The sequence below is a fragment of the Streptopelia decaocto genome, assembly GCF_964273445.1.
Source record: "Streptopelia decaocto genome assembly, chromosome: 3".
NCBI classification, from domain to species: domain Eukaryota; kingdom Metazoa; phylum Chordata; class Aves; order Columbiformes; family Columbidae; genus Streptopelia; species Streptopelia decaocto.
The window spans coordinates 31113243-31128634 of record NC_138656.1 but is presented as its reverse complement, the minus strand read 5'-3'; positions in this window follow the sequence as shown (position 1 = coordinate 31128634).

Genomic DNA, 15392 nt, shown 5'->3' with positions numbered 1-15392 from the left:
TCAAAGCCCAGGCTAATGTTCCCTTTCCATTTCAGGAGATTATTTCTCCATTATAGGTGGCATCTTTAGGCAGCCAAGCATCTGTTACCTAAAAGCGTGATGCTTTCCAAGTCAAAACAAGGTTTGGGGACAGCGAGGAGCTGGGATCATCTACACTCATAGGCTGAAGAGTGAAATGTTTTGACAAGTACGCACTGGAAACTGAGAAGAAAATGCTATTTGAGACCAGTCAGAATGGGGTTTGCCAGTTCTCATAAAACCAATGCTTTACCTCTTGAAAGTCCAGGTCATGGAGTACAGTGATGGCAGGAAGATGATATTTTTCCCCTAGTCTCTCTAGCTCTCATAGTTCTGAGACATGTGACAATATGACCATCGGGGCATACAAACTGCTGAATAACCAGAGTAAAAAACATCAAATATCCCCAGAAGATTTGAGCTTTGTGACTGTAAACCAGAATCAGGATTTGGGGCACAATTTTTTTTTAACACTGAAAGCCACCCCAGAGAGCTCAAGCTGAGAGTCGTTGCACGGTATTCAGTAGCTGAAGATGCAAGACAAGGTCTATAGACCTAGCTGACAGCTAGGCTACACAGGGTCAGGTTGAGTATTGACAGCACAGTGCTGGGTGTCCACAGGCCTCTTTAAATAAAAGTTTCTTGCAGGGCTGCTGCAGGATCCCCAAAGCCTACATTCTACTTATCTCCAGCCATACTGGAGGAAGGGCTATGGAAATATGTTGGTGCTGATTCCACTTCACCCCTAGGTGTGTTCACCTGAGGTTTCATTGGAGGCTTTAAAATTCAGAGGGTCCCAAAGGAAATGTTATAACTGTTCAGTGTGATTTCCTGCAAGACAGCACACAGGCACAGATTGGGTTTGATGAAGGAATTGCTGAGTACTGGTAACATCTGCTTAGGAAAGACCTTTTTTAAGGAGTCTTTTATCTGTTCATTCACTTTTGTTTTTCTCCTGCTTCTTTGCTCCTGGCATCCAAAAGAGACTGGAAATACTAAAATGCCACAAGAGAAGCTGTTCTTGTATTTTCTGGCCAGATTTGGGAAAGGAACCTCTGAATATCTCTCGAGAAAGTCTGTTTGGGTACTTCTGTTGTTGGCTTGGCATTATGGACAAGTGAGCAGAGCCAAGGATACACTACACAGCAAATAAATCATACAATGAATGTTGCCGTTTCTGTACTTATGAATTGACCAGGGGCAGACTGGAAAACTCTCAGATGTATCTCTTACTCACAGTCATCCATGAAATTTTCTAGTGAATAATTAGCAGTTGGCAGTTCGTTCCATTTGTGAGTGGTGCACTGTTAAATTCTCATTTTCCAATTCATGCCCTAACCTCCATATTCACATAAAGTAGGGAAAAGGTGAAAATGAGGAGCTTCTAAGAAGGGTAGAGCATGTTTTGAAGCTAAATTCATGACGTTTATAAGGCGCTTTGGAGGTATGCAGTAAAAAGTGTTTGGGAAACATAAGGAAACATCACTGTGAGAAATAATATTTTCTATAAACAAAGTAAAATTCATTTTACCTGCAAGAATGCATTGACTTCTCCAGAGGTGCAATCATAGTGTCTGAAGCCAGGACCTCCAACACTAATCCAAAGGATTTATTACACTGTTATTAAGATAAAAATGCTCACTGTGTTTTATTGCTGGCATCAAGTCACTCAGAGGGCAAAGACATTTGTGGGCAAGGTAAGCTCATTTCCAAGCATGGCTCCAGTAGTATTAACTCCAAACCTGCTCCATGGGAGATGGTTTTACTGACACCTTCTTTCAGCCCTATGCAGAAACCCTCATCCCCTCTGTCCTAGGAGTCACAATTATGCCATGCTTCACATTTTATTTCACATTTGTATTCTGTACACACCTTCTTTTCCCAAGTTACGTGGAAAGTACTAAAGGGAGGCACACCAGCCACCCCCCTCTCCCTTCTTTCCCTTTGCTGCTAGTGAGAATTAGTGAATTGACCCAATCATCCAACTGTCTGGTTTTGATTTTCTGACTAATACAATTATTAATCAGCAATAAAGTGCCTTATCACCCTTTTCTCCCCATTCCTGCAGATCTACTTCCTGCATGCTCTTTATTTGGTCTTCCTCTGTCATTTCATATTTAGCCACATCACTGATCCAAGACAATAGCCAAATATCTATTTTTTTTCTCCTAGTCTTCAATGGATTCTTGACTGGCCAGTCATTCCAGCAGGTATGTATAAATGAGTTTAAAGACGGCAAGGAATTTTTCACAGTATCACAGTATCACAGTATGTTTGGGATTGGAAGGGACCTCAAAAGATCATCTAGTCCAATCCCCCTGCCAGAGCAGGAACACCTAGGTGAGGTCGCACAGGAACATGTCCAGGCGGGTTTTGAATGTCTCCAGAGAAGGAGACTCCACAACTTCCCTGGGCAGCCTGTTCCAGTGCTCTGTCACCCTCACTGAGAAGAAGTTTCTTCTCAAATTTAAGTGGAACCTCTTGTGTTCCAGCTTGATCCCATTACCCCTTGTCCTATCATTGTTTGCCACCGAGAAGAGCCTGGGTCCATCCCCATGGCACTCACCCTTTATATATTTATAAACATTAATAAGGTCCCCCCTTAGTCTCCTCTTCTCCAAACTAAAGAGACCCAGCTCCCTCAGCCTTTCTTCATAAGGGAGGTGCTCCACTCCCTTAATCATCTTCGTTGCCCTACGCTGGACCCTCTCCAGCAGTTCCCTGTCCTTCTTGAACTGAGGGGCCCAGAACTGGACACAATATTCCAGATGTGGTCTCACCAGGGCGGAGTAGAGGGGGAGGAGGACCTCTCTCGATCTACTAACCACCCCCCTTCTAATACACCCCAGGATGCCATTGGCCTTCCTGGCCACAAGGGCACAGTGCTGGCTCATGGTCATCCTGTTGTCCACCAGGACCCCCAGGTCCCTTTCCCCTACACTGCTCTCTAATATGTAATCTCCCAACCTATACTGGAACCTGGGGTTGTTCCTGCCCAGGTGCAGGACTCTACACTTGCCCTTGTTAAATTTCATTAGGTTATTCCCCGCCCAACTCTCCAGCCTGTCCAGGTCCCGCTGGATGGCAGCACAGCCCTCCGGCGTGTCAGCCACTCCTCCCAGCTTGGTGTCATCAGCAAACTTGCTGATAGTACACTCAATTCCCTCGTCCAAGTCGTTAATGAATATATTGAATAATATTGGCCCCAGCACTGACCCTTGGGGCACTCCACTAGATACTGGCCTCCAACTAGACTCCGCACCATTGACTACCACTCTCTGGCTTCTCTCCCTAAGCCAGTTTGCAACCCACCTCACTACTCTATTGTCTAGACCACACCTCCTCAACTTAGCTGTGAGGATGCTGTGGGAGACTGTGTCAAAGGCTTTACTGAAGTCAAGGTAGACAACATCCACCGCTCTGCCATCATCCATCCACCTTGTTACATTCTCATAAAAGGCTATGAGGTTGGTCAAGCATGACCTACCCTTGTCAATGTCTCATTTCATGAACACATTTTCACAGGTTTTGCACGTTCACAAGAAGACAGATTTCACATATCTCTGTTCCAGTCACATCTTCTTGGTAGTCATAATGCAGTCCCCAAAATCTTTCTGCAAAATAGAGTCAGCACAAGCAGCACCAGTGAAATTATCTCCTCCTTATCTGCTGCACAACATACTGCTTTTTAATAGCAATCAGAGGCAGTAAGAGGTATGGGTCTCAGACAATCTAGGAAAGGGTTTTTGTCCCAGAAATCTTACAGAGGAATCCAAAGGCAGAATTAGACACAAAAATGGAGGGAAATAGGAAATACCTGTGCCAGAAAAGTGATAAAAGCTCATGGGTTCTCCATGCGCACAGCTTCGCTTGCCACAACACATGCAGCAGAGCAGAAGCACTTCTTAGTGGAACCCAATTTCCTCTCAGTCTTCCCAGCAAGCCTGACACTAGGACTCACATTTGGGGCAGTACTTACCTTAGCTTAACTGGGTAAGCTAATTAACCCATTTAGTCTCCCTAAAGTGATCACATAGACAGAGAGGTTTCTCCTACAGGCATTGCAGAGCCTTCTAACACAACATGTCTCTGGCGAGATTAGCAGACAAATTAAGTCCTTATACTAAGTGTCCATAGAGATGCAAGTATTCTTACTCTCTCCCCTAGTGTATATCTTTGTGGTGTGACTTTCTGCCTGGGTTTCTGTCCATCATTTTGGTCCCTTGCAGTTTTGAGAAGCAAAGAAGTTGCTGTGATTGCCTGACTGGGCTAAATCTGAATGGGTGACCTTCAAGGTGAAATCCTTTGTTCGCTACTATTAATCAGACCCTTGAACCATCCAGTGTTATGGACAATGATCCTTTTCCATGGCCATGCCTTACAAAACCTCATTTACAAAATTACTCTCAGAAAGAGCCTGATGGAAGGTTCAATAAAGAAATCTGTCACAGCCTGACTTCTGGGCTACAGCACGTGGAATACGAAATCAGATTCATTAGTTTCCAAGCTTTTACCAGGTTCCCTGCTACTCTCTTTAACAGGAAAAATTATGACACTATTATGTAAAAAATGTTTTTAAAATCAATGTTGATTAATAAAAGTAATTTCAAGAAGCTGAACCAAAGAGTATTCAATTTTAAATTCATTTCCTCTGCCTAATTGTCTGAGAATATCTGAGTGATGGTATGAGAATATGAATGCATTGCCCATTCAGTCCTGGATGAGCCTGTCTTCTTTGATGGCAAAAGTTCCTCAGCCGTCACCAACCCACCTAAGTTTTACAAGTGCTCAAGAGCATCTGACAGGGACAATAAGAATTTTGTTGCTCCTATTCTGCTAGCAGGCAGTGTTAAAACTCACTTTTTAGGTGAAGCACTAGTGCAGGTATAATTTTAAACAGCACATGAGAAAAAAAATGAATAAGCACATCTGATAACCTCACAAATTATGCTCAGCTCATTGCCAAGGACAACTGTGCCAGGTACAGTAATTATTTCTATTGGAAAGTAACTACCTGGAAATACTCATTGTGTTTTTTAGCTTTTCTGGATATGAAACAACATTCCCTCAAAAAGAAAAGGTACTGAAGCATACTCTATGGACAACAACTGTTTACCAGCAGAATCCTCAGCATTAAAACTGTCTAGAAAAGGACTCCAAATGCCAAAAATTGAGGTTTTGGACTTCCTGATCAAAGGCTCAGCTACTTTTTTATTCTAGTGCATTTGGGATCAGAAGCACCTTCAAAGTCAAGGTCATTTTGTCATGCTCCTATCTCCAGAAATAACTTCAGGATTGTCTGTCTTTTTTTTTTTTCTTTTTTTCCCCAGGAAAACCTCAAAATGCTCTATAGACATCAAAACACTGGGGCGATTTGACCACCTGAGTGATACCCTTCAGGAAAGGAATGCATTAGCTATTTAATAGTGTATCAGAACAGTGTATAAGACTATAAGATAGGAAGCAAAAATTCAGTAAGGAAGAAGAGAGAAAAAATAGGCACGTTTGAGGGAAGCAGAGATATAGAAGAAAGGCCTGAACTCCAGTCTAGAGTAAACTTTGAATTTACCATTCTCCTCTTTTGTGCCACAGTTTTTATCTATAAAACATAAATGATGGTATTATTTGCTCATATTTACACAATAATGTGAGATCTACTGTCTGTAATTGTGAAGCCTTAGCAAGATCAAAATCCGCTAAAATAATGATGGTGAAACTGCTTGCACCTTTATGCCAAATGTATTCTGAAAAGCACATGAGCCCAGTGTAAGTGGTACCATTTCCTCACGGAAAACCTTTTGACTAATATCTGCCATCTTTTTCTAAATAGAAAATTGACCAAGATTGCAGATCTAGCAAGTTAGACACATTTCCAGCAGAGTGCTCATGACCACAGATCTTCAGGAGTGGGCCTTATTTCTCAAGTCAGTTCAGTGATGGGCAAAACTATCTATCTATCTATCTATCTATCTATCTATCTATCTATCTATCTATCTAATATATATATCACATTTAAAAAAAAAAAAAAAAAAAAAAAAAGATTGTCTGCAGCCCTTAAGTTTTCCTAGCAGTTGAGGGTTTCTTGTGCTGTATGGGATCATGCCTGACTGCTTGGTCAGTGTGTCTACAGAAATAACACCATTTCTCCTGTGCACAGCATGGCCCTTGGTATGGCACTTCACCCACGAGCCATGGGCAATATGTTCCTTTCAGCACGGGTGGGCAGTTTTTTGTCAGGTTGGAAAATGAAGATTGTCACCTACCAACTTCCTGTCACCTGCAGTATGGGTGTAGGCCAAGCACTTTGGACATCAAAAGCTCTGCTATACTTTGGTTATCACTCCTCAGTCTTCTCTTCAGATAAGAAATAACCTGAGCGGTTCCCCTGGCTGCCATAATATGAAATATGGAGGATGGAAAACACCAGAAAGGGTCAGTGAGATGCAGAGATCAGAGGAGAAAGAGTAGGAGTGCTTGAGGATTCGTGCGATTGTCAGTGGCATGACAGTGAGTCACATTCGTGATGAATGAGATGTCACGCAATGAGGTGGAGAACACACTGCAGCACAGTAGCCACATTGTTGTGATTGTCCATGCATGTGTGCACTCTTAATCCATGATAAATGAGAGGCAGCTTATTCCCCATGGTAAGAGGGGCACATGCTTTCATACACACAAAGGGAAAAGAGGATACACACTGGCAGCTGCTGTGAGGTTTCTGATGTGCAGCAACATGTAAGGGGTTTGTGTGCCCGCACCTTTAATCTCTGAGGTTCAAAAGGAGAAGCAGTGTTTTGCTTTGCAATTCATATCCTTTGGAAGACTCCACAAAAGCCTCTTGAAAATTTCCATATGTGAAATTGAAAACCTAAACCTTTTGGTTTTATCCAGCATTCTTGACCCTCAGGATAACAAGCTGCTCAACAGAGAAAAAAAAAAGTGGAGCAGGAGAAAAGGTGGGTTTAAAGGAGACATGAAAGTCGCTGAAAGGGAAGAGGCCACCCTGCTACCGGGAAGTTTAACTCAGCTGTAGAGAAACTCAAGGATAGAACAGATAAAGCCACAGCCAGGATCATAGGGTAAGGGGGAAGAAGGAACAGAAATAGGTGACGGTGTTTAGAGAGAGAAAAAAATGAATTCAGGCAATGCAGCTGGGCCTCTACAGGAGCAATTACCTAATCAAAACTTATTCTAAAAAATAAACTGAGATTTGGGTTTTTTAAACTCCTACCAGCCAGTCTTACCCCCACTTCTGTGTAATAAAGCAGAGCACACTTCCAGCTGTGCCGCCCCAGCTGTGCATGGGATGCTGCCGTGGAGCTGACATGATTAAAGCTTACTCCCAGACAACACCACTTATCTACACTGCAATGCCACTTATGTGGTTACTGAAAGGCAGAAAAAGACAACTGCGAAGCTAAACATTGTGGAAAGAAATGATCACTATTCTGACAATATTCAATAGGGACCATTTTCACAGGCTCTTGCATTATTTTTCTAAAGATTGTAAACAGTGAAGCAAAATATGGCTACTTTCTGGGACTTCTACAAATGTGCATAAATCAAAAAACACTGAATTTATTGTTGAGCAACTTTTATCAATTTCTCTTCCAAGGGTCTGGTGGTACCGAGATTCCCATGGATAACTGCACAATCCAAACTGCAGTCGTCATCTATGGTGAAGAGCTCTAGTAATAATAAAAACAATATGCCTGATGTGGCATGACTTGCACCAGAGTAGTAGTTCAGGTTTTGCTTAGATTAGAAGGTTTTCACAGGTGCAAACTTAAGAGATTTGCTTGCACCACAATAAAACCTTGATAAAGATACCCTGCAGAGGTGCAAAAAGAGGTTTACGCTGAGTGTGGCTCACATGGTAATTTAATAGTCCGATTGCCAATGTTTACTCTCCATACTGTGCTAGTTTTGCTCATTCTTTCAAGGTGTTATCCATATCTAAGACAAGAGATATAAGAGATATAATAGATGGAAGGGTTTGCCTCTTACAACTCCCTGTAAAGCTTGATCAGTAACAGCACTAGGCTTAGGACAGTGAAAGGTGTCCTGGTGGTTGAGATCCTGGCAAGAAATTACCTAAAGCCATCAGGTCTTTCAATCATTTATAATATTGAAAAGCTTCCCAATTGAGATTTCCAGGCCTGCTCCCTGCCTGTGGGTGGTACTTTTATTTTATTCTTCATTAGAACTCTTTGAATAAACTATTCAGCACCTTCTAAGACTGAAATAAAAATAGACAGTCCTTAGGATGCATTTGCAGAAAAGCCTGAACTGCAGCATTAAAGAAAATGGTATTGAAAATTAGCTACTGGCATGGATCCCTCCTTCTGGGACCAAAACAATGTGGAATCCAAAAGGACCGTGAGTCCGAACTGTGAAGCTTTTTGCAAACAGCTAAGCCAGAAAGAAAACATCCTGACAACCTAGTCCAGCCTTCCACATCACGGAGGCATTAGGGCTTTCCTGATTCATTTCTCTTTGGCCTGATCTTAAGAAAACATCTAGTCTGGACTGCAACATTTTGGTGACAGAGGCGCAAGACTTTCCCATAGTAACTGTGCTTAATAATGCCTGTGCTTAATAACCACTACATGAGGAAATGTTTGCTCTGATTTTAGATCAAACTTTTGGGGATACCCACCTCAGTGCTGCCAGATGCCTCCTGGTGAAGGCACTGAGGAAACACACCCATACCTGCAGTGTCCCCACACCAGCAAGAGCAGGCAACAAGGATTAAAAGCTACAAATGAGCTGGTTTTGCTGGTTTTGTTAAAGCTGAATTTACTTTCAGCAGCACGAAAGTCCTATCCTCACTATAGCAATATCAGTGTCTTTCAGTCTTGGCCAAATGCCTGCAGAAACATTGCAGAATCATTATATTTCATCTCCCCACATTTTCTGCTTAAGATGAAGTAAGAAGTGATATTTTTCATTTACTTTCCAGCACATGTTGAGCTGCATGCTGTTAAACTGCCGCCTTGTGCTGGCACAGAGGTGGTTCTGCACTCCCTGTGCTCCCTGCATGCAGCCTTCACACCTCCCAGAAATCCTCTGGGATAAAAGTAGCTTTCCAACAAAGTTTATTGCTTTTAATTATTGATTGTTTAAAAGAGTCATAAAATATGACTCAAAAATCTGGTCGTGTTATGCAACCTGAGCAAACAAAGCTGTAAATCTGAGACTGCCATGTTCAGAGCTATGACAGGTTCCAATAAAAGGACATTGAATATCTGAGGTAATTATTCCTCTTGGAGATGTGAGGCTAAGAAGAAAAGCCTTGTGTCTGCATTTCCCCCTGTTTCATTTAGGAAAGGGGAAATATGAGAGAGTCCGTTGTGCAACTGCTGGGATACATTAGGACTTACTTAGCTTTCCCCTGAGGCTTCAAGTGCCTGTGTCAGGTCCAAGATACTAAAAGAGATGTCTCTTTGAAGGTAAATAATTTGTTTCTATGGAGTCTATAAAAGACCAAGATACTTTTCAGCACATACCTACCACAAAGACTTCAATGTGCACATTTAGGGCATCAGATGGAATTAGGGAGAATTTCCCTCCGTGTATGTAGCATTAGGTTGTGAGGCTACCCAGTATGTTACAGCTGAGTCTGGTATCTTTGAATCCCATAGGAATTGTCTCTGATTCCATCAGGTTGACATTTCAAACCTATGTTGTTTTCCCGCTAGGATCTGATACAAGTCCTAGAGTAGTAGGTAGTGAGTTTGATGTCATTTGTTTTCTTGCAAAATGCACCACCTCCCCGGTAGAAATATGGCTTTGCCATACAAATCCCAGTCGAGAAAAATGAGTGAAAACAATTATCAGTGCAGCTCATTTGTGGGACTGAGGGTCAGCTCATCATTTACAAACAGTGAATCTAATAATGTCTTGCATTGTCGTTCTGAGTAATTTAGTCCCAGTAAGCACACTGAAAAGTTGCATTTACATTTGAAACACTTCTTGAGCAGGACTCCACAGAAATCATAGAACATTATTTAACAGTTCATTTTCCTGGCCTGCTTTCTTCCTCCACCTCCCCAGCCCAGTGTTATTTTTCTGTAAACACATAAATCAGCATCATCTATATTCATTAGGTTACCCAACTTGTTCAGTGCAAAATTACCTGGTTTGCATGATTTTTTCCCCTTTCTGATTAATATAAATGACTTAAGTTAATTATGTTTCTCTTCATAGAAAAATGTATTTGTCAAACTGTAAAAAGCATGAATAAAACTAAATGTCGATTTTACAAGGGGACAGATGTGCAAACAAGATCTACATGGCTGCATACCATCCCCAAGTCTCATTTCAGAGGTGGCTACAACCTCTTGTCTCTGCCAAGGAGGCCTTACCCTCAATTAGTTGATAACAGCAGTTTGACCTGAGATTGATAAGGTCAGCAGAAAATAATTAACCTACTCAGATCTACGCCATTAGCCTGGAGCAAACATGAGCCCTTTCTCTGCCTTGCTTTAGATTCATGAGAGCTTTCACCTGGAAATCTCCCAGAATCTTGCACAGGTTTGATGCATCTACAAGGTCAACTTTATTTCTTTGTTCCTCATGGTCCTAGAACTGAAAGGTTTCTGAGGATGCCAGTTTCCTCAGCTACAACTGCTTGCTCAGTTTTTACTCTCAGGTTCTACCCCATAGCACAAAAAAAAAAAAAAATCATTACAGCTAAACAACACTTGAGCTTCTCTTCCTTTTTTCTAGGCCATTCTCATTCAGCTGTTCTTTCGCATCTTTCTGAGGCCTAAACTTCAAATAAAATTAAATATATATATATATATAATATATATACAGAGGGAAAGGCTAAAAATAGACCAAAAAGGGAGATTTTTTCCCCTACAGACTGAAGAGCAGAGAAACTGACTTCTGCAGGAATAAACCAGCCATGTTCAAGTGTCCCTGTGTCAAGCCAAGGATAACTCCTCTCTCCTGTGTCCAGATGTCACAAGAGAGCTGGCAGCTCAGTAACCTGCAAAGATGACCCATCCTTCTCTCCAAATGCCCATCAATTGCAACAAAGGGAGAAGAAAATGCTGTTTGTGTTGCTGTTCCTATATTCTTAATCCCCAAAAAGCAGAGGAAACTAGGTGAATTGTTTGTAGGATAATACGGACAGCTACTTCAAAATCCTGTTCTGTAACCCTTTCCCAGGGGAAGCTTCCCCTGGGCTGTAGTTGCATCCCAACAAGAGTTATGTCCTCATGCAGCAGGATCCAGTATAAGCCTGAGACTGCAGAACCGAGATCAAAGCCACTTTCTTTTCATTTATTTTACAAGTGTATGCAAGGCTGCACCTCAACCTCTTCCTTGCACTGAGCAGCACAAAGTTGTGTGACCAGCTTGTTAAACTGTTTCTCCAGCCTGGGGAGCAGCGTCTCCATAAGAAGTACCAATATATCTGCCCATTTACGTCCTCGTTTGAGACAGGAAACTTCTGAGGAATCTTTCAAGAGTGGGGACACACAAAAGAGCATTTATTCATCTAGGCATTCTTCTAGCCACCAAACCCTGTCAAGCCAGGCTGATTATTAAGTCTGAGGATTGGGACAGGTTTTATTAGTTCCAACTCAGCTCTCCCACCCTTGTTTTATTCTATCTAGCCAAAGCAGCTTTAAATCTGAGCAGGCCAATGTGCCTGACATTGTATTTACCCAGCCCGAAGCCAAAGTAATTATTGAAATCTATTAAGGGAGGAAAAAAAATGTATTGGCGTCTGATTGACTTCATTCCCGTTCAAGCAAAAAGACTGTTGACCTGGAATTGGAAATCAGTTTTGCCTTCCAGCAAAACAAGACCTGGCATGACTTGTCAGCTGAGGTCTTAGGCAAGGGACTTTTGCTCAAGAAGCCCCTGTTGTGACCTCTAAGTGTCCCTGAAAAAGTAAATATGGAAGATAACAAAACTATACATCTGATAACAAATCTAGCGTGACGGCTTCTTGCACAGACATAGGCTTTCCTTTCTTACCATGAAGGAACACTCCTCTGTCTCTGATTGAAGAGCTATTCATCACAGCCATTCAGTGTTTACTGCACACAGCTCCTTGCCTTGATAAAGCCAGCTGCTCTAAAAATAACATGATAGAACTGGTTGATTTTCTTATTCTTAATTCTAGTCCCATTTCTTTGTGCTGTCATAAGCAAATCCAGTGACACGGTCTGCCATGATTAAATTGCACATAAATCTGCCACTGCTGCCACAGTCAAAGTAGAGGTCCGACATGCCCAACAATTATTTCATTTCATCTGTAAAGCTCCAGTACTAGATGTGCCAAACTTGCTGCACTTGTGGCAGAAATCAGCTCCATGCCTCCAGAGCAATCAACCCTCCTGTCTTTCTGGATAGCTGCTATTACAGAATGGTGCACATAAGAAATCGGGGACATCTCTGACTGTGCTGGTAGGCTGGGGTACGATTTGTAGAAAAAGCAATCTAGTTTCCAAATCAGCATTCTCCAAAGCATGAGCTTAGAGCGAGAACTGTCCAACCGGTAAGGGGAGAGTTTCTGGGTTGGAGCTAGGAAACAGAACACTGAACTGAGACACTACAAATAAGGATTTGAAACCAGATGTTGCAGCTTTTTACCCATAGTCCTTGTGGACACTTATCTCTGCAGCTCCTAAAGCATGTTTTGAAGAAAGGGGAATATTATTACAGGATTTTTATAGTGGAGGGATTCTGAGGCACAGGAAGACAGGATGTATTGGGAACTGGGAATGGTACACCAAATTCTCCTCAACTTTAACCTGAAGAAATCTTCCCAAGAGTGACTTGTCCAACCACACAAAGAAAGGCAACAGGATCCAGCAGTCCCCGGTCCATGCCCAGAGGTGTCTACATGGGACCACACTCGTACTCTGTGTGGTGTCTAACACAACCCAAACACTGTGTCTTAGCATCCCTCCAGCTTCTGTTATAATTTATATTAATCTCACAGTGTTGTAGATACTTGCAATGCACCAGATGGGCCATTGTTTAATTAATAGCACTGCTTTCATTCAGTCTGAACTTGATTAAATGAAAACTCCATCTGCAGGGAACCAAAACCTGCAGGCAGGATACAGGAGAGTGATGCTGCTATCAGCTTTGGTGGTTTTAAGAGAAGAGGCTGTATGGGGTGAAGTTAAATTTCCAAGCATTTTGGGGGAGGAATAAGGAACCTTCTGTCTCTAGGTTGGCATTAAAAACCTGGTGTTAAAATAGCCTAGGAAAGAAAAAGAAAAAGAGTTGATTGCTGAGTGAACACAACCCTGAGAACAACTTATGGTTCCTTTGTACCCATGGGGCCTTGGACATGCTCCTTGCAACCACTGCAGACCCTCTGTGAGGTTAGGCTCAGTTGGCCAAGTGGCACACCCTGCCATCCATCTTGGACACCCCCATTCTCGGGAAGCAGCACAGCACAACCCTGCTTACTTTTGCACTCAGAAAATTAACCTGTGGCCAACACAGCTGCAGGAGGAGCAAAAACCCAGCAGGGCATGAACACCAGAGATCAAGAGAGAGAGTGAGAAGAAGGAGGGTTGCCGGAGAAGGAGCGGACACCAGGTCAACCTGAAGCTGTTGACCTGAGCACCACAGCTGCTACAGTGTCTGTCAGCTACTCCAGGGCTGGGCTGAGGAAGCATGGCACCTTTTTAGTCATATATGCACTAGACACTGTGCAGGGCATGGAAATGGTTCAGACCTCTGTAGCACAGCATTGTGCAGCTAAATATGCCAGGAGCAATTTAGTTGCCTACACATTTATTGCCTTTGGGCAATAATGCCCTTGGATACCTGAGACATCCACATGACATACCTGCCAGTCCCACAGAATGTCTTTAGTGTGCATCAAGCAGTTCTAGGGAAAATGAATTGCACCCATCTGTGGGTTTTGGGGGCAGGTTTCCCATGCTGCAAAACGCACACAGCTTAGACATCTTTCCATCTGTTTCCAGCATCTATCTTCTCTGGGATCTTGATTTCAGAGGGTCAGAAATAAATAGCTTTGTAAAGTGTTTGCTGTTTCACCCTCTGGCAATCGATTTGCATTGCAAATCACAGCATACTGCTGCTGCCAGCCCTTGGAGAGACTCCTTAAGTCCAAATTACAGGGGTCTGCATATTGAGGCTGATAAAGGCTTGTGCCCGAGCCTTCCTGACAATCCAAGGTAAGGGTTGTGGTAACTTTGAGCTGTTCCACTAGGAGTTTGGACTTCAGTGTATACAGGTGCACATCATCCTCTTCCATGGAGAAGTGAGAAATTATCTCAGAGCAATAAGGGCCCCAAACCCATAAACAAGGACTGAAGAAGATCATTGCACTTGCAACAAAGACTGTAACCACAGATGGTAAATCCTGCACCTGCAGGACTGATCCCATTCAGGTATGGTAAATTAAACCACTGCTAAAAGGGACAGAAAGTCCTGGATCCTTTGTCCATTCTCAGGCCATAGAGGAAGGCTTGTAACACATGTAGAACACAAAAACTCATAATCCTGAGAAGTCTGAGATGATGCTTCACTCAACTTACTCACTGTCTCTATATATTCTAGCAGCTCTAGGCTGTAACCAAAATGGCAGTTAACAAAAAAAATAATAAATAAAATAAAATAAAATAAAATAAAATAAAATAAAATAAAATAAAATAAAATAAAATAAAATAAAATAAAATAAAATAAAATAAAATAAAATAAAGACTGTGTTACAATTTTTAAAATCAAATTAAGTTTTAGGTGTCTAAATAGACTCAATATCAGACTGATGTAGGGACAAGAAAGTTAGCATAAATGCAATGTGAAAAATCAGGAGATCTGGTCCAGGAAGCTAGACTACTTGTAGCATTTTCCAGAATGTGCTCTGCTTCTGTATCCCCAAAACCTTCTTTTATAAACCAAACAACTCTGGCTAGAAGATGAGAAACATGGCAGATATCTATCCCTAAGTTATGCTTCCCAGGCAAAACAGGTAACTTAACCTACAAACCCAAATGTTATACTGGGAACTTTCAGACTAGCTTTGTTCCTCTCCTAAGTGTGTGTATGGATTTCCAAAGGATTTGAAGTTCGTATGCTCCTAGAATTGTCCCCTGGGCTTCCCATCTGGCATAATTCCCAACCCTCCTTCTGCTTGTTTTCTTTCCCCCTCCTGTGGAATTTTATTTCAAATCATTAATTACTGTCATCTTACATTATCTTTGACTCATTACTTCCAGATGGTTCTATTATTATGTTTTTTCCCAGCTACACACAGAAGTGTTGTGGCCATCACTGAAATGGAGCTGGCAACAGCAAGCAGTCACCCATCTATACAAAGACTCTAAAGAAAGGACATACCAGTTTTAATCCACTTCTTAATTTCGTCT